We start from the raw sequence: 25,969 nt of genomic DNA on the forward strand, positions 1-25,969 counted from the left end.
CTAGAATCAGCCATTTACCCAATGATTTCTAGTTCCTTTTATTGGAGAATGGTATTAGAAACCAAGATTTGGGTTTCTATAATTCATTACTATAGAGTTCATTCTGGTCTTCTCCTGTGTCTTGTCTGTAACTTTCCATTCTGATGATTAAAAACCTAGTTTCAACCATCTGTCATCCATTTTTTGAATTGTTCAGTGCTTTATAGAACTTTAAAAATTCTTAATCTGAATCATTGTAGGAAACAATTTTAAAAATTGGAAGACAGTGCTAATGCATAGTTGCTCTTGCCTTTAGTTTTACAGACTTCACTCATTTCCCAAGTTAGGTCAACACCTTTCCTTTTCTGCACATTTGTAATACATTTAGCTTCTTTTGCCTCAGCCTGCATTCCATTCTGGTATCTTAATCTCCTAAACTATTTTTATTTCATTTGCACACATTAAGGTTCTATAGATTGTTTCCAATAGTATGGACATTTTAAAGATGTTGAGTCTTTCTATTTCCGAGCACAGTATATGCTTTCATTTACTTGTATCTTCTTCAATTTCTTTCTTTAATGACTTATAATTTTCCAAGGATAGATCTTTTACCTCCTTAGTTAAATTTATTCCTAGATATTTTATTGTTTTTGTTGCAATTTTAAGTGAGATTGTTTTCTTAATTTCTCTTTCTGGTAGTTCATTATTGGTGCATAAAAATGCAACCAATTTCTGAATATTAATTTTGCATCCTGCTACTTTACTGTATTTATCAGTTTTAACAAGTTTTTTTTTTTTTTGGTAGAATCTTTAGTCTTCTCTCTATATAGTATGTCATCTGCAAATAATGACAGTTTTATTTCTTCCTTTCCAATTTGGATGCCTTTTATTTCTTTTTCTTATCTAATTGCTGTGGCTAAGATTTCCAATACTATGTTAAAAAATAGAGGTGAAAGTGGACATCATTGTCTCATTCCTGATCTTAAGGAAAATGCTCATAGATTTTCCCCGTTGAGTAGATGTTAGCTGTGGGTTTGTCATTTATGACCTTTATTATATTGAGGTATGTTCCCACTATTCCCACTTTGCTGAGACTTTTGATCATAAATGGATGCTTGAATTTGTCAAATGCTTTTTTCTGTGTCTATTGCTATGATCATATGATTTTTATCCTTCATTTTGTTTATGTGCTGTATCACATTAATTGATTTACAAATAATGAACCAAACTTGCATTCAAGGAATAAATCTCACTTGGGCCTGATGTATGATCTTTTTAATATATGACTGAATTTGCTTTACTAATATTTTGTTGAAGATTTTTGCATCTATGTTCATGAGTGATATTGTCCTATAATTTTTTGTTGTAATGTCTTTGTGCGGTTTTAGAATCAGGGTAATAGTGGCCTAATAAAATGAGTTTGGGAGCATTCCTTCCTCTTAATTCTTTGTAATAGTTTGAGAAGAATAAGTGTTAATTTATTCTATTTCTTTTTTGCATGTTTGGGAAAATTTAACTGTGAAGCCATCTGGTCCAGGACTTTAATTTATTGAGAATTTTTTGATTACTTATTCAGTTTCATTAGTAGAAATTGGTCAGGTTAGATTTTCTGGGTTTTTTTGTTGTTGTTTTTTGACTCAGTTGTGAAATTGTATGTTTCTAGAAATGTATCTAGTTCTTCCAGATTGTCCTATTTGTTGGCATATAACCGTAATATTTTCTTATACTACTTTGTATTTCTATGGAGTCACTTGTCACTTCTCTTTCATTTCTGATTTTATTTATTTGAGTCATCTTTTTTCTTGATGAGTCTGGTTAAAAGTTTATCATTTGTTTATCTTTCAAAGAACCACCTCTTGGTTTCATTGATCTTTTGTACTGTTTTTCTAGACTCCATTTTATTTATTTCTACTCTGATCTTTATTATTTCCTTTCTTTTACACACTCTGGGCTTTATTTGCTGTTTTTTTATTCCCTAATTCCTTTAAGTGTAAGGTTAGATTGTTCATTTAAGATTTTTCTTTTTTCTTGAGGTAGGTCAGCATTGCTATGAATTTGCCTCTGAGGACTGCTTTTGTCCTTTCCTATAGATTTTGGGTCATTATGTTTTCATTTTCATTTGTCTTAAGGTATCTTTTGATTTCTTCCTTGATCTCATTGTTTACTCATTCACTGTTTAGTATAATGTTATTTAGTCTCCATTTAGTTACACAAACAGTGTGTTTTTTAGCTTTATTTTTTCTTGTAATTGATTTCTAGTGTCATACCACTGTGGTTTGAGAAGACACTTGAAATGATTTTATACTTTTAAATTTATTGTTTTGTGCCCTAACATGTGGTTTATCTTGGAAAATATTCCATGTGCAATTGAAAAGAATATGTATTCTGTTTCTTTGGGATTTAATGCTCTAAAAATATTAATTAAAATCATCTGGTCTAGTGTGCCGTTTAAGGTTGCCTAGCAAATGTGTATACACCCAACACAGGAGCACCTAAATATATAATCAAATATTGACTGACATCAAATGACAGAGCAACAGTAAAACGGTCATATCAGGGGACTTTAACACTCCACTGACATCAAGGGATAGATCTTCTTGTTAGATTGATCAAATGTCTTTCTTTGTCCCTTAGTATAGCTTTTGATTTACACTTTATTTGGTCTGATATAAATCTTGCTACCCCAGCTTTTCAAAAAATTTTATTTGCTTAAAATATCTTTTTTCATCCCTTCGCTTTCATTTTGTGTGTGTCTTTTGATCTGAAGTGAGTCTCCTATAGACAGCATATGTATGGGTCTTGTTTTCTTATCCATCTAGCTAGCTTATGTCTTTTGATTGGAGCATTTAATTCATTTGCATTTAAAGTAATTATTGACAGGTATGTAGTTATTGGCATTTTATTATTCATATTTATGTTTCCCCCCCATCTTCTTATATAAGTCTCTCTGACATTTCTTGGAATATTGGCTTGGTAGTGATGAATCCCTTTAGCTCCTTTCTGTCTGGGACCTCTTTATCTCACCTTTAATTTTAATTCATAGCCTTGCTGGATAGAGTAGTGTTGGTTATAGGTCCTTGCTTTTCATCACTTTGAGTTTACCATGCTAATCCCTTGTGGCCTGAAAATTTTTTGTTGAGAAATCAGCTGAGTTCTCTTATAAGTAACCAGCTGCCTTTCTCTTTCTACTTTTAGGACTCTCTCTTTGTCTTTAACTTTTAACATTTTAATTACAATATGTCTGGCTATAGACCTCTTTGGGTTCATCTTGTTTGGGACTTTCTGTGCTTCCTGAGCTTGTATGTCTACTTCCTTTGCTAGGTTTGGGGAACTTTCTGTCATTATTTCTTCAAATAGGTTTTCAATCCCTTGTTCTCTCTTCTCCTTCTGGTACCCTTATGATGCACATGTTGGTACACTTGATGTTGTCCCAGAGGCCCCTTAAACTATCCATATATATATTTTCTTTTTGTATTATTTTTTCTTGATCTTGTTCTGATTGAGTGTTTTCTGCTACCTTATCTTCTAAATCACTGATTGGATCTTCTGCTTCATCTAATCTACTGTTGATTCTTTCTAAGGCATTCTTAAATTCAGTTATTGTATTCTTCATTTCTGACTTTTTTTTTGTTTTTATGTTTTCCATCTCTTTGTTAAAGTTCTCACTGAGTTCATCTATTCTTCCCCTAAGTTCATTGAGTGTCTTTATAACTAGTGTTTTGAACTCTGTATCTGGTAGGTTGCTTACCTCTATTTCATTTAGTTCTTTTTCTGACATTTCCTACTGTTATTTTATTTTGGGACATTTCTCGGTTTTCTCATTTCTCTCTGTTTCTATTCATTAGGTAATCTGTTATGTTTCCCTGTCTTAGTTGAGTGGCCTTATGTAGTAGATGTCCTGTGTAGTCCAGTGGTGCAGTCTCTCTGATCACCTGTGTCAGGTGCTCCAGGAAGGACTCTTGTGTAGTTGTGTATGTCCTTCTGTTGTAGATGAGCCTTGACTGCTGTTGGCATGTCAGTGAATGGGATTGGCCCTCAGGCTGATCAGTCATGAGAACTGGCCATGCCCACAGCATATGAGCTGCTGTGTTAGGGCTGATCCCATGCAATGGGATTTGCCCCATCGTGCTCTGTGCCTGCTGAGATCACCCTTTGGGTGTGCTGCTTGTGGGGCTAATTAGGTGGTGCTTTGTTGTGGTCTGATGTCAGCCTCCAGATGTGCTGGTTCCTGGCCCCTTGAGAAGGGCTCCCATGTAAGCCATGGTTGACCACTGTCTGTGAACTGCCCAAGGCTACAAAGCTACAAAGCTATCTGCATTTGCTCTTTACCTGTGCTAAACCTGGAAGCACATAAGAGAGGCAATTTTGTGAACCAAGGTTGACTGCCACCAGGAACTGCCCTGGAACAGCTTAGCTAAAGACTTAGGTTACCCCAAGGCCTTGGGCTGCCTGCTGGCTACCCATAAGGCTGAGTAGCTAGGAGAGCCTTGGTCTGTACACTAGTTGAGTGATGTGGGGGTCCCAGAAAGTCACCAGGTTGAGGCAAGTCATGTTCCCCAGGTTAGTGCTGATTCAGATTTCATGCCAGTGCTGAGCTTGTGGCCACTCACCGAAGTCTTAGATCACATTGAGGCTAGATTCTAACCTCCTCAGGCCTGCAGACTCCCAAAAGTTATTTAAGAAATACTGCAGCTCGAGTTGGAGTTGGTGGCCTGCACCAGGAAGGGTGAGGCTGGTTACCTAGCCACAAATATGTCTCCGGCAAGTTATGAATTGGGTGGGGTAGAATCCCAGTGAGTCACCATGTGGAGTCATTGGATTTCACCAGGCCAATGCAGATTCAGATTTGACTGTGTGTGTAGGGAGAGGGCTCAACACAGGCAAGATGGCACCTGCCTGTAGGCCGTACAGGAGGAGGGCTCAATACAGGGATAATAGCAGCTGTCCTTCTAGTCCTCGCCCTGAAGCCACACAACTCAGTCTTTCCCTGTATATCTTTGGCGCCCCCTGAGCTACTGTTCTTCCACTAGAGCCCAGGATGATTGCCTATGGGTGAGTTAGTCTCTGCACTGGTTCTTTAAGGGAAATCTGGATTTCCAGCAGGCTTCCATCTCATTAGCATGATCAGAATCTCCACTGATTTTTACAGCCAGATTTTGTGGGGACTCCTCTTCCCAGCACTGGAACCTTGGCTGGGAAGCTCGATGTGGGCCTGACACCCCTCACTCATCTGGGGGAACCTCTGCAGCCAAGATATCCCTCCTGATGCTCAGCCACCACACACAGGTACAGGGCAAGCTCGTTTCACACCACTGTCCCTCCCACCAATCTTGATGTTGCCTCTTCTTTATGTCCTTAGTTATAGGAATTACGTTCAGCTAGTCTTCAGATGGTTCTCCAGGTTGATTGTTCTACAATTTAGTTGGAATTTTAATGCAGTCATAGGAGGAGGCAAGCACCATCTTGACCAAACTACTGTCTCTAAACTGATTTATTTGGGTGAATTTTACTTATTTGCATAAACACATTGTGGTGATTTGCTTCTGGTTTTGTTTTAAGGAAGTGCCTTGGAAATCCATAATTTAGAAATTTAGGCAGTTCAAGTATAGAGTCATATCATCTTGGATCTCAGGAAGTTTAGGCACTTTTCCTCATGTGCAGGAACTCTACTCTGTTTAAAAATCGGATTTTCTCTTCGAAATAAAAGTAGTCAAATATAGGCATAGTTGTGCAGAGGTCAGTTTATGCTACCTGTCTTTTCGTCTTGCGGCATTCAGAGTCAGAAGTGCACAGTCTATAAACCCAGATCTTCTCTTAAGGGCTAAGAAACAGAGAGGAGCCGCTGAATATTCTGTTCTCTTTACCCAGAATTACTTCTTTTTTTTCTATTTGAAAATCTTATATACTTCCCTTGAATATTTTCCATGAGTTAGTTTATTGCTTCTTTAGTGTTTTCTCATATGCAGCTTACCTGTGCCCATTCATTCTTCAGGCACTCAGCATATGCTGGGCCTGTGCTAGCTGCTGGGAATGCTGGAACAATGAGATGTTTCATCAGCCTTTGAGAAGCTCATCATTTGGTGGCAGATGACAGACATTATAATAAATTGAAATAAATACCATGTATTAGTGAAATAGAGAGGAGATAGCCCTTGATTAGACTCAGGTTGATTATAGAAAAAAATTCTGTAAGTAAAGTAAGATCAAGCTATGAACAAATTTAGAGTATTTAGACTTTATCACTTTTAAGGGCCTCTCAAGTAACTTCATTTTATGCCTTTTGTTCATTGGGCTTCAAAGTCCCTTAGTAACTTGTCTCTTAAGGACCACCAGCCTTTACCACCAGCTACTGTACCCTCTTCCTGGCTACCTGATGATTTTGATTCTCTGCTGGAAAAAGACATAATTCAGCACTGGATTTTGGTAGATTGATCTGGCAGCAGTGTGAAGATGGACTGAGGTTGGTGAGAAGAGGCAGGGAGATCAGCTACATTGCTGATGTAACAGGTCAGGCCAGAGAGCAACTGGAATTGATCTAGAGGTGTAGCAATGGCCCAGAGAGGAAAGAGATATTAGAAACAGTCGAGGTATTGTAACTGAATTAATGTGTAGGTCATGGGAGAGGACAGAACCAATCATTTCATAAACTATTATCATCAGGTTTATTCACACCAACTCCTTGATTATTTACAAATATGCATAGTTTCCTATTGTAAGAGATAAGTCAAACAAAATGATGTCTATATTAATGCTCTACCATTAGATATTATTGATGGCTATGGGATCTCAACAGAAAATGAATAGAGTTGGGCAAAAATAGCTCAATGCTTCAGATGATATTACTTTGGGGTAAGTTAGATTTTGGAAATGGGGCATTGGGTAGGTGGTATAAAAATGTGGTACCCGGGGAAAAGAAGAGGTATTTAGCTTCAGAGTCAACCAATATTTATTGAACACCTTAACTATTTCTTGTCTTACTTAATCCTCCCAATTATCCTATGAAGTCAGTGATATTATCCCCATTTTACAGATGGGAGATTGTGAGAAGCACCCTCTGCCATTAGAGTGAGTCTGTTGGAATTTGGCACTAGCCAGAAATGACCATGTGGAGTTACTATTAAAACAAAGCTTGCAAAACAGCCAAGAAGACTTGCTATAAAGTCCTTTAGTTCTTCAGACAGCTTTACATGGGGACTGTATTTAAGTAGTTCTTATTGTAGTTTATTTATGGCATTTACTAATCTAGGATCCCAGATTTAGACATCTTAATGATGCTTTAGAAATGTCAATGCAAGTCTTTCAGAGCCTTGAATATGGCTCACAGATTATTTAGCTGATGTCAACATTATACCTGAATGTCTTAGCTTGGGCTGCTATTTCAAAATATTATAGACTGGGTGGCTTAACCACCAGACTTTTATTTCTCACAGTTCTGGAGACTGAGAATCTAAAATCAAGATGCTGGAAGATCCAGTTTCTGGTGAGAGCTCTCTTTCTGGAGATGCAGATGGCTTCTTTCTCTCTACATCCTTATATGATGGAGAGAGAGCAAAAGAAAACTTTCTGGTGTTTCTCTTTAAAGGGCACCAATATCATCATAAGGATTCCATCCATGTGACCTCATTAAAACCTAATTACTTCTTAAAGACTCCATCTCCAAATACCATTGCATTGGGGGTGAGGGCTTCAACATATGAATTTGGGTGGGGGAAAAATTCAATCTATAGCGCTGAAATCACTTTTCACACTGTCCCTCATCCTATCCCTGCCACTTAAAACTGGAGTTTCCATTTTTTTTTGCATGTGAAAACTCCTTTTTTAATTTCAATTATTTTATGGATCTCCAGCTTGAAAATAGTTGAATAATAGTTGTGCTATTCGTACCTATTAATAGAAATAATAAATTCTACAAAAGAGAACCATAAATTTAGTAATTGTTCCTTTCAAATAAATTATGATAACTTAAAAATAGTTGCACATGTTTTTATAAGTATTTATTCAGCCTGCATATAAAGATTGACACACACATAAATCTTGGGACACCTTGCAGTGACTCTGAAGCAAGCAGGAGAAACGAGAGAATGATGATATGAGAAGCAGGTGGTAGTCTAGTAAAGGGGTGGAGCACAGGGAAAGGGAGTCTGGGGTAGAAATGCAGAGATGCACCTGAGTGGTTTATTAACACATGGCGAGTATATCCAGGAAGTAATTCTTGGAAGAATTTGGGAGAACAGTCATATTCCTTTTACTGAAACATGGGATCATAGACTATAAAAGAAAGTTCATCTACAAAGTCCCTGCTTGAAAGAAGAAACTCACTCTACAAATGAGAACTCATTAAAATTGGGGCTTGATGTCCATATATAAGGATGACTTAATGTTGACCTCAGAGTGACCTAGAGAGCAATGTGTGTGGGTGCTGGTGGTGAAGGAGGTGCTAATGGCTACTGCTGCTTCCCATGTGCCAGGAAACTTTATGTCCACAACAGTTTTAACTCCTCACAATAACCCTGGGAAGTTTATATTGTCAGCCCCAGTGTGCGGATAAAAGACATAGGCCAAAGCTGTTAAGTAACTTTCCTTAGGACACATACATATAATGGTGTACCTAAAATTGAGACTCATGACTCTGACCATGAAGCTTATACTTCATCTACAATATCACACTGCTTAAGTATTTTCTACTTCAGGTCAACAGCTCTTGGAAGGGGCTCAGGGCATGTAATAACTATTAGACAGAGGATAGGTATAGAGGTTAGGAATCTGATGGGCTCTGGGTACTATCATTTTTCAGTGTTCACTTTAGATTTCCTTTCTCCTTACATCTTTATCCACTCAGCTTTCTTTTATAGTATATGATTCCAGCTGTGCTAAGTGGATAAAGGATGCACCGAGATTTTGAGGAAAAAGCATATTATAGTACATAATATCCGAACTTCCAGACTGATTTCGAAGAACCAAGACATTCTGATAGGTTTGAGCTATGTGTAAATCTACAATGTAGAGAGTTCCTTTTTCTCCTGGTTTCTAATTATTATAAAGAAGAAAGTTGGTTAAAATATTCATCATGAACTTAAAATGCAACTACAGACTCTGGGGCTAGGTTGCCTTTTTAAAATACTGATTCTGTTGCATACTAGCTGTATGATCTTGAGGAATTTACTTAATCTTTTCAGGTCTCAGGTTTCTCATCTGTAAAATAAGTTTAATACAGTATTTACCTCATAGATTTATAGTAAGGATTAAATGAGTAAAATGCTTAAATTAATGCTTGCTATCTAGATGCATTCAATAAAAGCAAAAAGGATATCACAAAGGAGGGAAAAACAGACTGAAACTTATAAATAATAAAAGAGGGAGAAGAGCTTCTTGCTGGTGCTAACTGTATTTTAACTGCCCGTGGCTGTGTTCCTTCCTTTGTTCTTTTCTTCATTTCTTTTTTCTTTTAAAAAATAATTTTTGAGCAAGTACTATGTACTAGACACTGTTATAGGTGCAACAGATGCAGGGAGAACACTCAAAGAATGAACCCTGAGTGATAGATTCCACCTGGCTTAGGTCAGGTTCCTTTGGAGCAGAGCCTGAAACAGGGACCCAGGTGCAAGTGATTGATTGAGGGTGTACTCTCAAAGGAAAGGAGTGAAAAAAGAAGGATGAGGGAAGAGCTACATGAGAATGTGATCTCAGTTAGAGCCTAACTTCAGCTTGATCTAATGGAAGACTCCAGAATTTCACTCTAGAGTTGGTCCTATCTTGAGGCAAGGTGGAGATGGGTGTGCCAGCCCAGGAAAGGAGATCTGGGCGGAACCATGACAAGTTCATTATACTACCCAGGGTGTCTAAAAATAAAGGAAGGATTATGAAAGGGGCTCTTCTTTTGCAATTCTCAAATATACAGGAAGATATTTTTTACATTTTTTGTTTGAACTGTTCAGAATTTACACTTCTCAACCAGTTTGTAAACTGGCTATTATAGTTTGTGTCTTACATAGCTGTCTAGGGTTTATACATGTAGTAGTAGGCAAAGGTAAATAATTAATGAAGTGAAAAAAATGTTTAAATCATAGTGTAAAATGTAGCATAGGAAGTGTTATATGTAAATAAAGAAGAGCTTGCTATTTTAGTGTCCCTGATTTTCATGCTGAAGCCAGCTTTAGATTATATAAATTCCTGTGATATGATATGATTATATTCTTCCTACTCTCACTGCTAGTTTACAATATCTTATGCCAAGGATAAAAGGAATAATGTCTAACATTATCTTATTCAATTTTCACCAAGCTTTGTAATCCCATCTATCAATCTTGGAAAATCTATCCATTTCATTTTTCATTAATCTTTTTCTTCTTTGTTTCACTCTATCATTTTCATTCTCAGACGCTTCTCAGATCAGGTACCTGGTGCCCTCATACAATCTCTTATCTGACTGGCTCCCTATGACACCTCACCAAACTCTTTAAAATTTATTCTCATTGGGATTGACTACACATAAGCAAGGGGCTTTCTGCCCAAAGCTCTGAGTAAGACATCTTTGACCTCTTCGTTCCTCAGGCCATATACAACAGGGTTTAGTAGGGGAGTGATGACAGTGTAGTTCACAGAGATGAGTCTATCCTGCAGGGAATTTGGGGATTTGGGTTTTAATTAGATGAAGGAAGTACAGCCATAGTGAACAATGACCCACAGTCAAGTATGAGGCACAAGCAGAAAAGGGCTTTTTCCAACCCTGAGCAGATACAGCAGAGGTAATCTTGAGGATGGTGGTAACAATCAGGACAAAAGAGGTAAAGATCAGTACCATAGTCAGACCAAGAACACACAGATTGATGAACAAAGTGATAAATTTTTTTATGGTAGTGTCAGCACAGGAAAGCTTTACTGAGGGTCAGATGTCACAAAAAATGCAGGAGATGATGTTGGTATCACAGAAGGGCAGGCTGAACACAGAAGAGACTTGAATGTTGGCTGTGCTCAGGCCAATGCTTCAGGATATGTTTGCCAGTTGTATACAAGTATTTTTGCCTATGATTACTGAATACCATAGGGGGTTGTAGATAGCTATGTAGTGATCATATCCCATGGCCATCAGCAGGACGTACTTGTTGACAACAAAAGTGAGATAGAAGAAGTAGGTGGCACAGTTGAAATGGAGCTGCCTTGTTGGGGAATGAGGATACTGGAAAACATTCCAGGGATAATAGCCACTGTATAACAGGTCTCAGAAATGGATAGCACACTCAGGAAGTAGCATATGGGTATAAAGTTGACAGTTAAGGCAGATATCTGTCAAGATGATAACATTGCAGGCAAGGGTTATAGGTACAAGACCAAAAAGACCAAAAGAGAATGAGTCTGTACTGCCATCCAAAAATAGAGGCCTCAAAGGTAAACTCTGTGAATGCTATGACATTGAATCTTGGCTCTGAGGAGAATTTGGGTTTGAGAGATATAAAGTAGGAAGGTTGAACATTCATGCTGGAAACAGTAGGCTGGTCCAGGTTCATCTTCAGCCATATACAGGGACTCAAAATGTGTATAGCTTTGCATTTCAGAAATTGTCAGCATTTAGACACTGCCGAATGCTGAAAAGACTTCTCAAGTTCCTCTGGGTATTAGAGACAGATGGGGGTGGGGGAGTAAATATGTAAATATGTAAAAAAAGTAGTGGAAGTACCTATCAAACTTGGCTAGAAGCAGATGTAGACCAGAGAAGTCACCAGACTGAGTGTACACAGTTCTGGAACTCCATCAAAACTCATCTACTTTAGACCAGCATTGGCCTATCATATGTCAGAGAGCCAGTGCAAAGGGATGTTCCTAACTAGGGACGATTCAAACTAGGGACAGATCTCTACATAAGTCACACTTCTGGGAGGTAAGAGGCCAGCTTCGGTTCTGGACAGAAGGCTTAGTAAATCAAGGTACATAACACTGCCCTCTCTCACGGGTCAAATTTAAGGTACATAACACTGCCCCCTCTCACGGGTCAAATTTAAAATGACTAATGTCTGGAATAAGGCAGTGGTAGGAGACATCTCTTTTTTTTCTTGAAGAGATACTAGTGTGTGGACTGGGGACATCTTTTGATCCAGAGCCAGCTCTCTTGTCAGCCCTGCTTTTTTCCTATGTTCTCCAAATAACTCTTGTTTTAATACCTGAGTCTTCTTTCTGTGTAGAAAGTAGATTCTGCTACTATTTGCCAGTTTCTAGTTAAGCACAATAAAGAGTCTAAAACTTATTAGGGATTTGAAGTACCAGTAACTATAAGAAAACAGTGATAAAAACAACAAAATATTTAATTTTATAGAAATCTCTGGCTTTAACCTCAGTGTAAGTGGTGGAATGCTTGATCTTCTTTGCCCACTTCACTTGTTTCTATTTCTCATCTATAAAATGAAGAGAATAACGTCTACTCATAATGTTACTATGAAGATTATATGAATTATTATTTGTAAATAGCCAAGCACAATCCTTGATACATAGCAGACAAACAATACATTAAGTTTCTGCTTCTCTCCTTTTAACTGTCCTCCCCATCTTCATTCCCCATAGACCTGGGTCCTACTTGTATGTCAGACCCACCCAAACACACAACACACACACACATTTATTCTCTCTCTCTCTCACACCCTCCCTCCCTCTCTCTTTCTTATTCATGGATGGTTCTTGTCATTAATTTCTCTAATCTTTAATGATTACAAAGTTCAGTCCTCATTTCCCTTTTCTTTTCCAACTCTGGATTGTAAAATGTATAGAGATGGAGTGGGGTTTGTCTGGAACCAAAAATCTTTGTGATCAAACCCCAAGTCCACTTACTTCACTTATGACCTTAGAAACGCATTTTAACCCCAGCTTTTTTTTTTTCCTGTGAGATGAAGAGGTACTAATATCTACCTTGAAGACTGATGGAAGGATTATATGAGGAGATGCCTGTAATGCATTTAGTAGATGGTCTGGCATAGAGTATGCCATCAATAAATGGTAACTGTTGATAAAGATGAGCATAGTCTTAAAAATATGAATATGTTGGGTCGTTATTTTATCTTCTCTTCTCTCCCAAGTCTGACTCAAGGTTAGAAGGTGGTCAGTCTTCATCTAGATAGCATTTGTATAGCAGCCCACATGTTAGAGGATGTTTTTTCTGTCTTTTGGAGAAATTAAAGGAAAGAGACAGCAGGGAAGGAAACACAATATTCAAGCAGGGGTATGAATCCCCAAAATTGGAGGGAGAATCTGGATGTTGACTGAAAAGAGTAAGGTATTCTCAGTGCAGCAATTCTATAAGCATGCCTGTGTCCAGGACTCCTACTTTGGATCCTGCACTCATGAAATTCTAGCCAGCCATTCACTAAGAACTTCTTGGACTCTGGTGGATATATGGGCAGGAAAAAAAGGAAAAGATGAAAACTTCTATGTTTAGGTAATATGCTTTTTCTAGTATAAGGAGGAGAAATAGATTCATCCAACCAGAGTCAGATGTTCCATTTCTTGTCTCCAAGCTCCACAGACTAGGACTGTGATAGAGAGTGGTAGGAACTAGACAATGTTCCCAATTCTCCTGGCTCACTCAGTGTGATACCCTGAAAATTATATTTTGGGACAAATTAACCAATTAAGCTCTTTGAAAATTCTACTTGAGATTTTTAAAGCTAATGCCCAGATAACCTTTTCTGAGTGTTTTTTTCTTCAATATTTTTTCTTCAATATTTATGTTTTTTTTTAAATTTTATTTCCTAAGTTTTGTGGCACCGCTGTACATTCGTTTTCCCACTTGACAGTATTCCCAGGAGAGAAAAGAAAATGAGGAGGTGATCTCTACTTTGAGGCAAGGTCTATGAGGCTCCTTCTAGACTGCTTCACTGAATCCTGGAGTATGACTTATATCTCACCAGACAGGACTAAGACTCATGTAGGCTTCAGGAGAGTGAGGCTTGAGAACATAGAACCATGCTTGCCAGCATTCCTGCTGTGTCGTGGCAGACACGACACACAGAGAATCTGCTGAAGGGGAGGACTAGAAGAAAAACTTTAAATCCACTAGGTTCTTTTGGTTAAACTCTTTCCCTAATTGGTCAGATCTGGGAGTAACAGATAGAATACAGCACCAGGCTCCCTGTACCTCCCCATAACTCTATCCCTTTAAGTCTGGATTGCAGTTCATCAGAAAGAACCATTCTCTCGTGTTCCAGGACTCTTGGGTCCCTCTCCTCAAAGCTACAATAATTGTTCCCAAGGTAGCAGTAGCAAAATTCAAATACTATGGTGTCTGAGGATCTCATTTAATAAGAAGCTCATCAATTCCATCACATAAACAATACACAGGCAGTCTGGGGTTTCCCACAGGATCAAAGTCTTTGCATCAAGACATCGTCTTGCTCTGCTGAGTGGATGAAGAGGAGCTCTTGCCTCATGGCCATCATTGGAGAGAAGGCCTTAGAACCCAATCACATTTAAGGGTGAAGCTTCATTAGGCAAGCCACTCACACTTCAGGTTCTCTGTACCGCAAGAGCTAAAGGATCTCTGCCTGAGGCACTTTTCAATTTGAAACTGTGATCGATTCATTTACTGATCCCTTCAACAAATATTCATTGAGTGTCTCTCACATTCCAGGTACTTGAATGTAGCAGAAACTGGGGACATGGCATGTGTACTACATGGCAGTTTTGCTGTGTGTCCACATCAGACTCCAAGGTATAACTGTGTGTTGTATAGAAAAAACAAAGAACCTCTCCTTGAGGAAGATCAGAAAGACTTCATTGGAGTCATTCCTGCATCTCCTCTCTTTCTCTCTCCCAACGTTTAGACAGTCAGCAGACCCAGCCTTGTCTGTCCTTCATAATGCTAGCCTAAAATGGGACTTTCCAAAGGTTGAATGACAATCAGTTATCAAATCTATCAAGGTTAACTGTAAGGAGAACTTCAGTAATTCCTAGTTCTGGTGCCCAGTTTATGCCTATCTCTTCAAGATCTCAAAAGTAAGAAAGGCTCCCTTTCTAAGAACCAGCTTACTGAGAAATGAATACTTGGAAGCAAGGCATTTTATTGTGGTGTCTTTGACAAGCCAAGTGAACTGAGAGAGACTGACAAGTATGAAATAGTTGCTAGAAATTTGGTTCAGTGTCACACAATCTCTTTCAAGGCCATCAAATATTTACCCAAGAGAAGCTAGAAAAAGACTCATAAGCCATAAGGACCTAGAGACCCACAGCTTAGAGATAGATACGTAGTATATTTATCACTGATTGGAAACAGCCAGTGTATAACCTCAATAGAACTGCCTGAAATCCTTTAAGGAGCAGCTAAAGGAAGCTAAAAAGCTGGTCAGCAGTTTTTATCAAGATGTTTAAATAACCAGTTAATCCTGGGCCTTATTTGTTAATGTCCCTTCTTCACAGATTTTCTGGTAGCTCTATTTAAATATGTAGCTTTTTGAAATTAGAAATAGAATGGAATTGCAAATCATGAGAAAGGAAAGTAATCATGATATTGAAATTATAAACTAAAAATGACTGTTTTTTTTAAAAAATATGATTCTTACTGTACATTTATCTGAAAAAGAGTCTAAAGTGGATGGAGTATTTTTCAGAGGAGATGAAAATACATTAATGATTCCACCAGCTATGTGTTTTGGTAATTTGATCTTTTACATTTTGATTTTTTAAAGATAATTTTTTATTCTTCAATTACAATTCATACACATTATTATATTATTTTCAGGTGTACAACATAGTGATTAGAAATTTATGTAACTTACAAAGTGGTTACCTCGATAAATCTAGTGCCCATCTGACACCACGTATAGTTATTACAATACCGATATTTTTCCTATGTTATACTTTACAACCCAATGACTATTTTGTAGCTATTAATTTATACCTCTTAAATCTTTCCTCACATAATTCATTCTCCAACCCCCCTCCTATTTGGCAACCATCAATATAATCTCTGTACCTGAGTTTGTTTCTGTTTTGTTTGTTTCTTTTATTTTGTTTTTTAGAATCCACATATCAGTGAAATCATATGGTGTTTGTTTTTCTCTGACTTATTTTACTTAGTGTAATACCCTATAGATTCATGCATGTTGCAAATGGTAAGATTTCATTTTTTATGACTAATATTTCACTTCTTTTTTGTGTGTTTTTAAAAAAAAATTATTTATTTAAATTAGTTTCAAGTATATAGTACATTGGTTAGACATCTATATAGTTCGTGAAACGATCCCCACAATTGTTCTCTCTCTCCCTTGACCCTCCACCTAGCCATCATATTAATGCTAACTGCATTCCTTCTGCCATGCTCCCCATCCTCATGCCCAGATATCAACTACTAATTAGTACTTCTTTAATTCTTCACCCCATTCTTTCAGCGACTTAAACCCATGCCTCTCCTCTGTCCATCACCAAATTGTCCTCTATATTTATGTGTCTGTTTTTGATTAGTTTGTTCTTTTTGTTCCTTAGATTCCACATATAAGTGAAATCATATGGTATTTATCTTTTTCTGTCTGACTTATTTCACTCAGCATAATAACCTCTAGGTCCATCTACGTTGTTGCAAATGGTAGGGTTTCAATTTTTTAATGGCTGAGTAATATTCCATTATATATAGGAACCATAACTTCTTTATTCAATCATCTGTTAATGGGCATTTAGGTTGCTTCCATATCTTGGCTATTGTAAATTGTGCTTCCTTGAAAACTGGGATGCGTAGATCTTTACGAATTATTGTTTTGGTTTTCTTTGGTTAAATACCCAGAAATGCACTCGCTAGGTCAAAAGGTATGTCCATTTTTAATTTTTTGAGAAACCTCCACACTGTTTTCCATAGCGGCTGTACCAATTTTCAATCCCACCAACAATGTATGAGGATTTCCTTTTCTCCACATCCTTGCCAACACTTGTAGTTTTTTGATTTATTGACGATAGCCATTCTGACAGGTGTGAGGTGATATCTCATTGTGGTTTTAATTTGCATTTCGCGACCTTGAACATTTTTTCATATGTCTATTAGCCATCTGTATTTCTTCTTTGTAGAAGTATTTGTTCAGGTCTTCTGCCCATTTTTTAATTGGATTTTTTTTTGTGTTGTTGTTGAGTTGCTTGAGTTCTTTATATATTTTGGATATTAACTTCTTATCAGATGTATCATTAGCAAATATCTTCTCCCAGTCAGTTGTCTTTTTGTTTTGTAGGTTTCCTTTGCTGTACAAAACCTTTTTAGTTTGATGTAGTCCCATTTGTTTATTTTTTCTTTTGTTTCCCTTGTCTAGGGAGATATATCTAAAAGGAAATTCCTGTTAGTAATATCAGAGAATTTACTGTCTATGTTTTCTTTTGGGAGTTTTATGGTTTGGGGTCTTATATTTAAGTCTTTAATCCATTTTGAGTCTATTCTTGTATATGTACCACTTCTTTATTCTTTCATCTATTGATGGGCACTTAGGTTGCTTCCATATCTTGGCTATTGTAAATAATGCTGCAATGAACATATAGATGCACATGTCTTTTCAAATTAGTGTTTTGGACTTTGTTGGATACCTAGAAGGGAGATTGCTTGGTCATATCCTATTTTTGATTTTTTGCACCCATTTGCAATCTCACCAATAGGGCATAAGGGTTTTCTTTTCTCCACATCCTCACCAACACTTGTTGTTTGTTGATCTATTGATGAAAGCCATTCTGACAGATGTGAAGTGATAGCTCATTGTGATTTTAATTTGCATTTCTCTGATGATTAATGACATTGAATATCTTTTCATATATGCATTCCCATCTGTATGTCCTCTTCAAAAAAATGTTTAATCAGGTTGTCAGCCCATTTTTTAATCAGAATGATGTTAAGTTCTCTGAGTTTTTAAATTTATTTTGGATATTAACCCCTTATCAGATGTATCATTGGTAAATGTTTTCCCCATAGAATAGGTTTCTTTCTGTTTCGTTGATGGTTTCCTTTGCTGTGCAAAAACTTCGAAATTAGATTGTAGTCCTATTTGTTTATTTTTTTTCTACAGTTTCCCTTATCTGAGGATACACATCCAAAATAATAATAATGATAATAATAATAATAATAATAATAATAATAATAATAGTCATGGCTATGTCGAAGAGTTTACTGCCTATGTTTCTTACTAGAAGTTTCCCGAGAACACCTAGAAGAGTTACTCTAACCCATTTTGAGTTTATTCTTGTACATTGTATAAGAAAGTTGTCTAGTTTCATTTTTTAATATGTATCTGTCCAGTTTACCAAACACCATTTTTTGAAGAGACTGTCTTTACTCCATTGTATATTCTTGCCTCCATTGTCATAGATTAACTGAACATATAGTTGTAGATTTATTTCTGGGCTCTCAATTTCTGTTCCATTGATCTACGTCTGTTTTTATGCCAATACCATACAATTTAGATTACTATAGCTCTGTAGTGTAGTTTGATATCAGGTGTTGTGATACTCCAACTTTGTTGTTCTTTCTCAAGATTGCTTTGTCTATTTGGGGTGTTCTGGAGTTTTATATCAATTTTAGGGTTATTTATTCTAGTTCTATGAAAAATGCCATTGGTATTTTGATAAGGATTGCATTGCATTCGTAGATTGCTTTAAGTAGTATAGACATTTTAATGATGTTTCTTCATATTAATAAGCACCATATATGCTTCCATTTATTTGTATCTTCTTTAATATTTTTCTTCAATGCCTTATAGTTTTCTAAGTACAGGTCTCTTACTTCCTTGTTTAAATTTATTTCTATGTTTTTTATGTAATTATAAATGAAATTGTTTTCTTAATTTCTCTTTCTGATAGTTCATTACTGGTATATAAAAATACAGCTGATTTCTGAATATTAATTTCGTATTCTGCTAATTTACTGATTTATTGATCAGTTCTAACAGTTTTTTAGTGGAATCTTTAGAGTTCTCTATATATAGTATTAGGTCATCTGCAAATAATGACAGTTTTACATCTTCCTTTCCAATTTTATCTCTTTTATTTCATTTTTTTGGTCTGATTTTCTTTTTTTCTTTCTTTCTTTCTTTCTTTCTTTCTTTCTTTCTTTCTTTCTTTCTTTCTTTCTTTCTTTCTTTCTTTTGTCTGATTGCTTTGGTTAGGACTTTTAATAGTATGTTGAATAAAAGTGGTAAAAGTGGCCATCTTTGTCTTGTTCCTGATTTAAGAAAAATGCTTTTAGCTTTTTTTCATTGAGTATGATGTTAGCTGTGAGTTTGTCATATAAGGCCTTTATTATGTTGAAGTATGTTTCCTCTATTCCTGCTTTGCTAAGAGTTTTTATCATAAATAAATCCTGAATGATATTTGCCAAATGATATTTCTGCATCTATTGATACGATCATTTTGTTTATGTGGTATATCACATTAATTGATTTGCAAATATTGAACCAATCTTGCATCCCATAATAAATCTCACTTGGCCATGGTGTATAATCTTTTTAATGTATTGCTGAATTTAGTTTGGTAATACTTTGTTGAGGAATTTTGTATCTATGTCCATCAGAGATATTGGACTATAGTTATTTTTGTTTAATAATATTTTTTTTTCTGGTTTTGTATCTGGCATTGTAAAATAAGCTTGGGAGCCTTCTTTCCTCTTGAATTTTTTGGAATAATTTTAGAAGAATAGGTGTTATTTCTTCTTCGAATGTTTGGTAAATTCACCTGTGAAGCTATCCAGTACAAGCCTTTTGTTTTTTGGGAGTTTTTTGATTACTGAATCAATTTTATTAGTGATTATCAGTTTGTTCAAATTTTGTTTCTTCTTCACTCAGTCTTGGAAAATTGTATATTTTTAGTAATTTATCCATTTCTTCCAGGTTTTTCAATTGGTTGGCAAATAATTGTTCTTGATATTTCCTTTTTAAAATATTTTGTATTATTCAATTAGAGTTGGCATACAATAGCTTCAGGTGTACAATGTAGTGATTAGATATCTATATAACTCACAAAGTGATAACCCCAATAAATATAGTACCCTTCTGACACCGTACATAGTTATTACAATATTATTGACTATATTCTTTATGCTACACTTTATATCTCCATGACTGTTATGTAACTACCAATTTGTACTTCTTATTCCCTTACCCCTTTTTTACTGACAACCCCCCAATCTCCCTCCCATCTGGTAACCCTCAAAATGTTCTCTATATCTATGAGTTTCTTTCTATTTTGTTGTTGTTGATTTTCTTCTTTAGATTCCACATATACATGAAATCACATGGCATTTTTTTTTCTCTATCTAACTTACTCCACTCAGTACAATACCCTCTGGGTCCATCATAAAATATATTTTTCCATCCCTTTACTTTTATCTGTGTGTGTCTTTTAATCTGAAGTGAGTCTCTTGTAGCCAACCTATGTAAGGATCTTGTCTTCTTACCCATTCAGCTACCTTATCTTTTGATTGCAGCATTTAATTCTTTCCCATTTGAAGTACTTGTTGATAGATATGTAGTTAGTGCCATTTTTTATTTATGTTTTTGATACATATTTTTTCTTCTTTTTAAAGAAGTCCCTCCAACATTTCCTGTAATACTGGCTTGGTGGTGATGAATTCTTTTAGCTTTTTTTTTTTTTTGTCTGGGAAGCTCTTCATCTGTCCTTCAATTCTAAATGATAGCTTTGCTGGACAGAGTATTTTGGTTGTAGATTCTGGCTTTTCATCACTTTGAATATTTTATGCCAAGCCCTCGAGCCTGCAAAGTTTCTGTTGAAAATCTGTTGATAATCTTATGGGAGCTCCTCTGTAGATAACTAACTGCTTTCTCTTGTTGCTTTTAAGATTCTCTCTTTGTCTTTAACCTTTGGCATTTTAATTATTATGTGTCTTGGTGTGGGCCTCCTTGGGTTCATCTTGTTTGGGACTTTTTGAACTTCCTGGGCTCATATGTCTATTTTCTTCACCAGATTAGGGAAGTTTTCTGTCATTATTTCTTCAAACAGGTTTTCAATTTCTTGCTTGTTGTAATGCTTGATGTCCCAGAGGCCCCTTAAACTACCTTCATTTTTTAAAATTATTTTTTCTTGTTGCTGTTTTGATTGGGTGTCCTCCACTACCTCATCCTCTAAATTGCTGATTCGATCCTCTTCGTCATCCAATCTGTTGATTCCTTCTAATATACTTGTCATCTCAGATATTATATTCTTCATTTCTGATTGGCTCCTGTTTATGTTTTTTTAATCTCCATTTTTATGTTTTCTATCTCTTTGTTAATGTCTCACTGAGTTCATCTATTCTTCCTCTAATTTCACTGAGCATACTTATAACTAGGTTTTGAATTCTGCATCTGGTAGATTGCTAGTCTGCACTTTGTTGAGTTCTTTTTATGGAGCTTTATTTGGTTCTTTCACGTGGGTCATGTTTCTTTGTCTCCTTATTTGGCTGCCTCCCTATGTTTGTTTCTCTATATTAAGTAGAGCTTCTAAGTCTCCTGTTGTTAGGAAAGTAGCTTTATGTAGTAGATGTCCTGTGGGATCCAGTGGCACAGTCTTCCCTGGTCATCTGAGCGAGGTGCTCAAGGTGTGTCCCTTCTGTGGGTTGTGTGTGCTTTCCTGATGTAGCTGAACCTTGGTTTCTGTTTTCACTTTGATGAGAGGGATTGAGTTTTGGGCTGATTGGTTATAAGGATTAGATGGTGATGGACCGACCCTACAGAACAGAATACACTTTAGCAGGGCTCTGGTGTCTGCCCATTCTCTCCTTCAGATGTGTCCTTCTCAGATGCAGCCTTGGGTGGTTCTGTGGCTCTGTTGCCAGTCAAAGCAGGTCACTGGGTGTGCCAGCCCAAGGGTATCCTGGGAGGAATTCAGTCTCAAGCCAAGGTTAGCCACAGCATGTGCATCTCCAGGGCCACCTAGTAAGAGTCACCAAGTAATCCACAGATGGCTGTCATTCACGTTGGGCTTATAGGTGCCTCAAGAGGTCAAACCCAAAACCAAGAGTGGCTGCTGCTAATGCCTAGCTTGATGTTGCTCAGCAAGAGGTATGGGGCATGCTGAGGCCAGATTCTGCTTCTTTGAGTTTTGTGAGTCTTTTAGAAATTTTAGGAAATTCTGCATCATGAGCCAAAATAGGCCATTCGTACAGAATACATTACAGGAGGCAGCGTGAGTGGGCCTTGAAGTTGGGAGAAGTGAAATCTCAGGGAATCACCTGATTGATGGTATGTCAGATATGATAGTTCCTGTGTCTCAGATATGATAGTTCCTGTGTCCACAAGCTGGGAGTGGGGAGGGTTCAATAAAGGAACAATGGATGCTTCTTCTTTCTTCTTCTCCTTCTCCTTCTCCTTCTCCTTCTCCTTCCTCCTTCTCCTTCTCCTTCTTTTCTTCTTCTTCTCCTTCTCCTTCTTTCTTCTTCTTCTTCTTCTTCCAGCCAGAGATTGTGGCAACCTTTATTCCTGGTACTAAAACCCTGGTCTGGGGAGCTTAGTGAGGGGCCAGGACCTCTTACTCCTCAGATGTGGGGGGAGTCTCTGCAGCCAAGATAACCTTCCCAGATCTCCACCGCTACATGCAGTTGTGGGACTGGGTCATTTCACGTCTCCACCCCACATACCAGCCTTGAGGTGACCTCTTATGTATGTCTCCATTTGTATGACTTCTGTTCAGCCAGACCTCAGGAGACTCTCAATGATGGCTGCTCTGTAGTTTTGCTAAAATTTTGGTGTGGTTGCTAGAGGAGGCATGCACAGCATCTACTTTCTATGACATATTGGCATGTCTCAATTCTGATCTAATTTTTGTTTCCTTTCTACTGCTGACTTTGGGCTTCATTTGTTCTGTTATTTTTGTTGTTGTTGTTTAGTTTTTAAGGATATAATCTTAGGTTGTTTATTTGGGATCTTTCTTGTTTCTTGAGAGGCCTGTATGATATGAACTATCCCCTTGTTACTGCTTTTACTGTATCTCAAATGTTTTGATATGTTGTATTTTCATTCCTATTTGTTTTTATGTATTTCTTGATCTCTCTTTTTGTTTCTTCTTTGACTCGTTTGCTTTTTTAGTAGCATATTCTTTAATATGCACATATTTGGGGGTTTTCCTACTTTCTTTTTGCAGTTGATCTCCATTTTCAAAGCACTGTGGTAGGAAAATATTTTTGATATAATTTCAATCTTGAATTTGTCGAGGCTAGTTTTGTTTCCCAACACTATCCTTGAGAATGTTCCATGTGCACTAGAGAAGAATTTATAATCTGGTGTTTTGGGATGAAAGGCTCTGTAAATGTTGCTTATATGCAATTGGTCTAATATGTCATTTAAGGTTAATATTTCCTTATTGATTTTCTGTTTGGATGATCTATCCATAGCTGTTAGTGGGGTATTTAAGTCCTTTCCTATGATTGTGTTTTTGTCAGTGTCTCCCTCTAGTTCTGTTAGTAGTTGCTTTATATATTTTGGTGTTCCCTGATTGGGAGCATATATATTGATAAGTGTTATGTCTTCCTGATCCATTGTCCTCTTTATCTTTATGAAGTGTCCTTTGTCTCTCATTATCCTTTTTATCTTGAAGTCTCTTTCGTTAGATATAAGTATGGCTACACCTGCTCCAAGCCATTGCTTGTAATATCATTTTCCATCCTTTAATTTTGAGTCCATATTTGTCCTTGCAGCTGAGATCTCTCTCTTGAAGGCAGCATATGTTTGAGTTTTGTTTTTTGATCTAATCTGCTACTCTGTGCCTTTTTATAGGTCAGTTCTGTCCATTTACATTTTGGGTGATTATTGATATATGAGGTGTTTCTATAACCATTTTATCTTTTGTTTTCTGGTACTTGGTGTCTCCATTGTTTCCTTGCCCTTGTGTTTCTGTCTGCCATTTTAGTTTGGTAGTATTCTATTACTTCTTCCTTTGTTCCCTCTTTTCACTTTTTTAAATTAAAAAAAATTTTTTTTTTTTTTGGTGACATTGGTTAACAAAATCCAGTAAGTTTCAGGTGTACAATTTGACAGCAAGGCATATATATATTGCATTGTGCCTTCCCCTCTCATAGTTAGATTTCTTTCTGTCACCACATATTTGACTCCTTTTAGCTCATCTACCTCCCTCCTTTCCTTCTTCTCCCCAACACCCTCTGGTAACCACTAGTCTATTGTCCATGAGTCTCTATTTTTTGTTCTGTTCATTTGCGGCTTTTAGATTTATAGCCCACATATAAGTGATATCATGTGATCTTCAAATTTTTCTGCCTGGCTTATTTTTCTTAGCATGATTATCTCAAGGTCCATCCATGTTGTTGCAAATGGCAGTATTTCATCTCTTCTAATGGCTGAGTAATATTCCACTGTATATATGTACCATAGCTTCTTTGGCCAATCATTTATTGTAGGACACATCAGTTGCTTCCATGTCCTGGCCACTGTGAATAGTGCTGCTATGAACATTGGTGTGCAAATATCTTTTCGGATTTTCAAGTCTTTGGGGATAAATACCCAATAGAGGGATTGCTGGATCATATGATAGATCAATTCTTAGTTTTCTGAGGAACCTCCATACTGTTTTCCATAGTGACTGTACCAATTTGCAGTCCCACCAGCAGTGTATGAGGGTTCCCTTTTCTCTGCATCCTCTCCAACATTTGGTATTACTTGTCCTATTGATTATAGCTATTCCAACAGGTGTGAGATGCTATCTTATTGTGGTTTTGATTTGCATTTTTCTAATAGCTAGCGATGTTGAGCATCTTTTCGTATATTAGTTGACCATTTGTATGTTCTCTAGAGAGAAGTGTCTGTTCAGGTCTTCTGCCTCTTTTTTGATTGGATCATTTGTTTTTCTGTTGTTATTGAGTTGTATAACTTCTTTGTATATTTTGGATATTAGGCCCTTATCGGAGGCCTTGCTTGCAAATAAATTTTCCCTTTTGGATGGTTGTCTCGTTACCTTTTTGATGGTTTCCTTGTTCCCTCCTCTTTTATGTTATATGTCTCAGTTCTGGATTTTATTTTGTGTGTTTATCATTAAGTTCATGTAAAAGAAAGTTTCATATATACAGTAGCTTTTTTTTTTTCCTGCACGTGTCTTATCTCAATTCCTCTTTGCAGATTCAGACATTTACTTCCTTTCTTTTTATTGTTTTTGTTGTCTCAAATTATCCCTATTTATGCTATGAGTTCATTTCTAAGTTGCAGTGGCTATTGTCTTCTTCTCTTTTTAAAAATGTTTTTATCTACTTTAACCATTAAGCAATATTTAAGTTGATAACTTCCTGTTCTTAATAAGGGTTGCAATTTTTTTGTTTCTGTCTATCTGTTAGTCATCTTACTCATAGTTTTGTATTTTTTTTTCTTTTGTTTCAGGTAGAATGATCCCCTTTAGTAAATACTATAATGCAAGCCTTGAGGTAGAACATTCCCTCAGTGTCTGCATGTTGGAAAGGTCATTATTTCTCCTTCATATCTAAGGGAGAACTTTGTTGGATGTATTATTTTTTGGTGGTAATTTCTGTCTTTTAATAGTCTGAATATTTAATTCTACTTTCTCCTAGCTTGTAGAGTTTCTGCTCAAAAGTTCAATGATAGTTTAGTGGATTTCCTTTATAGGTTACTGTCTTCTTTTCTCTGGCTGCCTTGAGATTTTTCTTTGTCATTAATTTTTGACAGTTTTAATATAATGTGTTTTGAAGAAGGCCTTTTTGGATTGAGATAGTTAGGTGTTCTGTTTGCTTCTTAGATTCTAGGATCTAGTTCTTAATTCTCAATGACTATTTGAATCGGCTTTCTGTTCCCTTCTCCCTCTCTTCTCTTTCTGTTATACCAATTATTCTTATATTACTTTTTCGTGGTGTCAGATAGTTCTTGTAGAGTTCTTTCACTTTTTTTTTTACTCTGAAGCCTCTTTCTTCTTCCATCTGCATCATTTCCATACTTCTGTCTTCAGTATTACTAATTCCTTCCTCCATCTGTTCAGCTCTATTTTCTAAGCTTGCTATTTCATTCTTCATCTATTTTATTGAGTTCTTCACCTCCAAAAGTTC

At 36.6% G+C, this 25,969-nt stretch overlaps 1 protein-coding gene and 1 pseudogene across 1 annotated transcript in view; one reads left to right on the top strand and one right to left on the bottom strand.

Annotated features, from left to right (window-relative positions):
- The window catches only part of LOC120584304 (olfactory receptor 10J3-like), a 168,134-nt gene that overhangs the window by 71,889 nt on the left and 70,276 nt on the right, over positions 1–25,969 (top strand).
- LOC120584249 (olfactory receptor 10J4-like) lies at positions 10,462–11,483 on the bottom strand (annotated as a pseudogene).

Source organism: Pteropus medius, unplaced genomic scaffold, assembly GCF_902729225.1.
Source record: "Pteropus medius unplaced genomic scaffold, Ma_sr-lr_union100, whole genome shotgun sequence".
NCBI lineage: Eukaryota > Metazoa > Chordata > Mammalia > Chiroptera > Pteropodidae > Pteropus > Pteropus medius.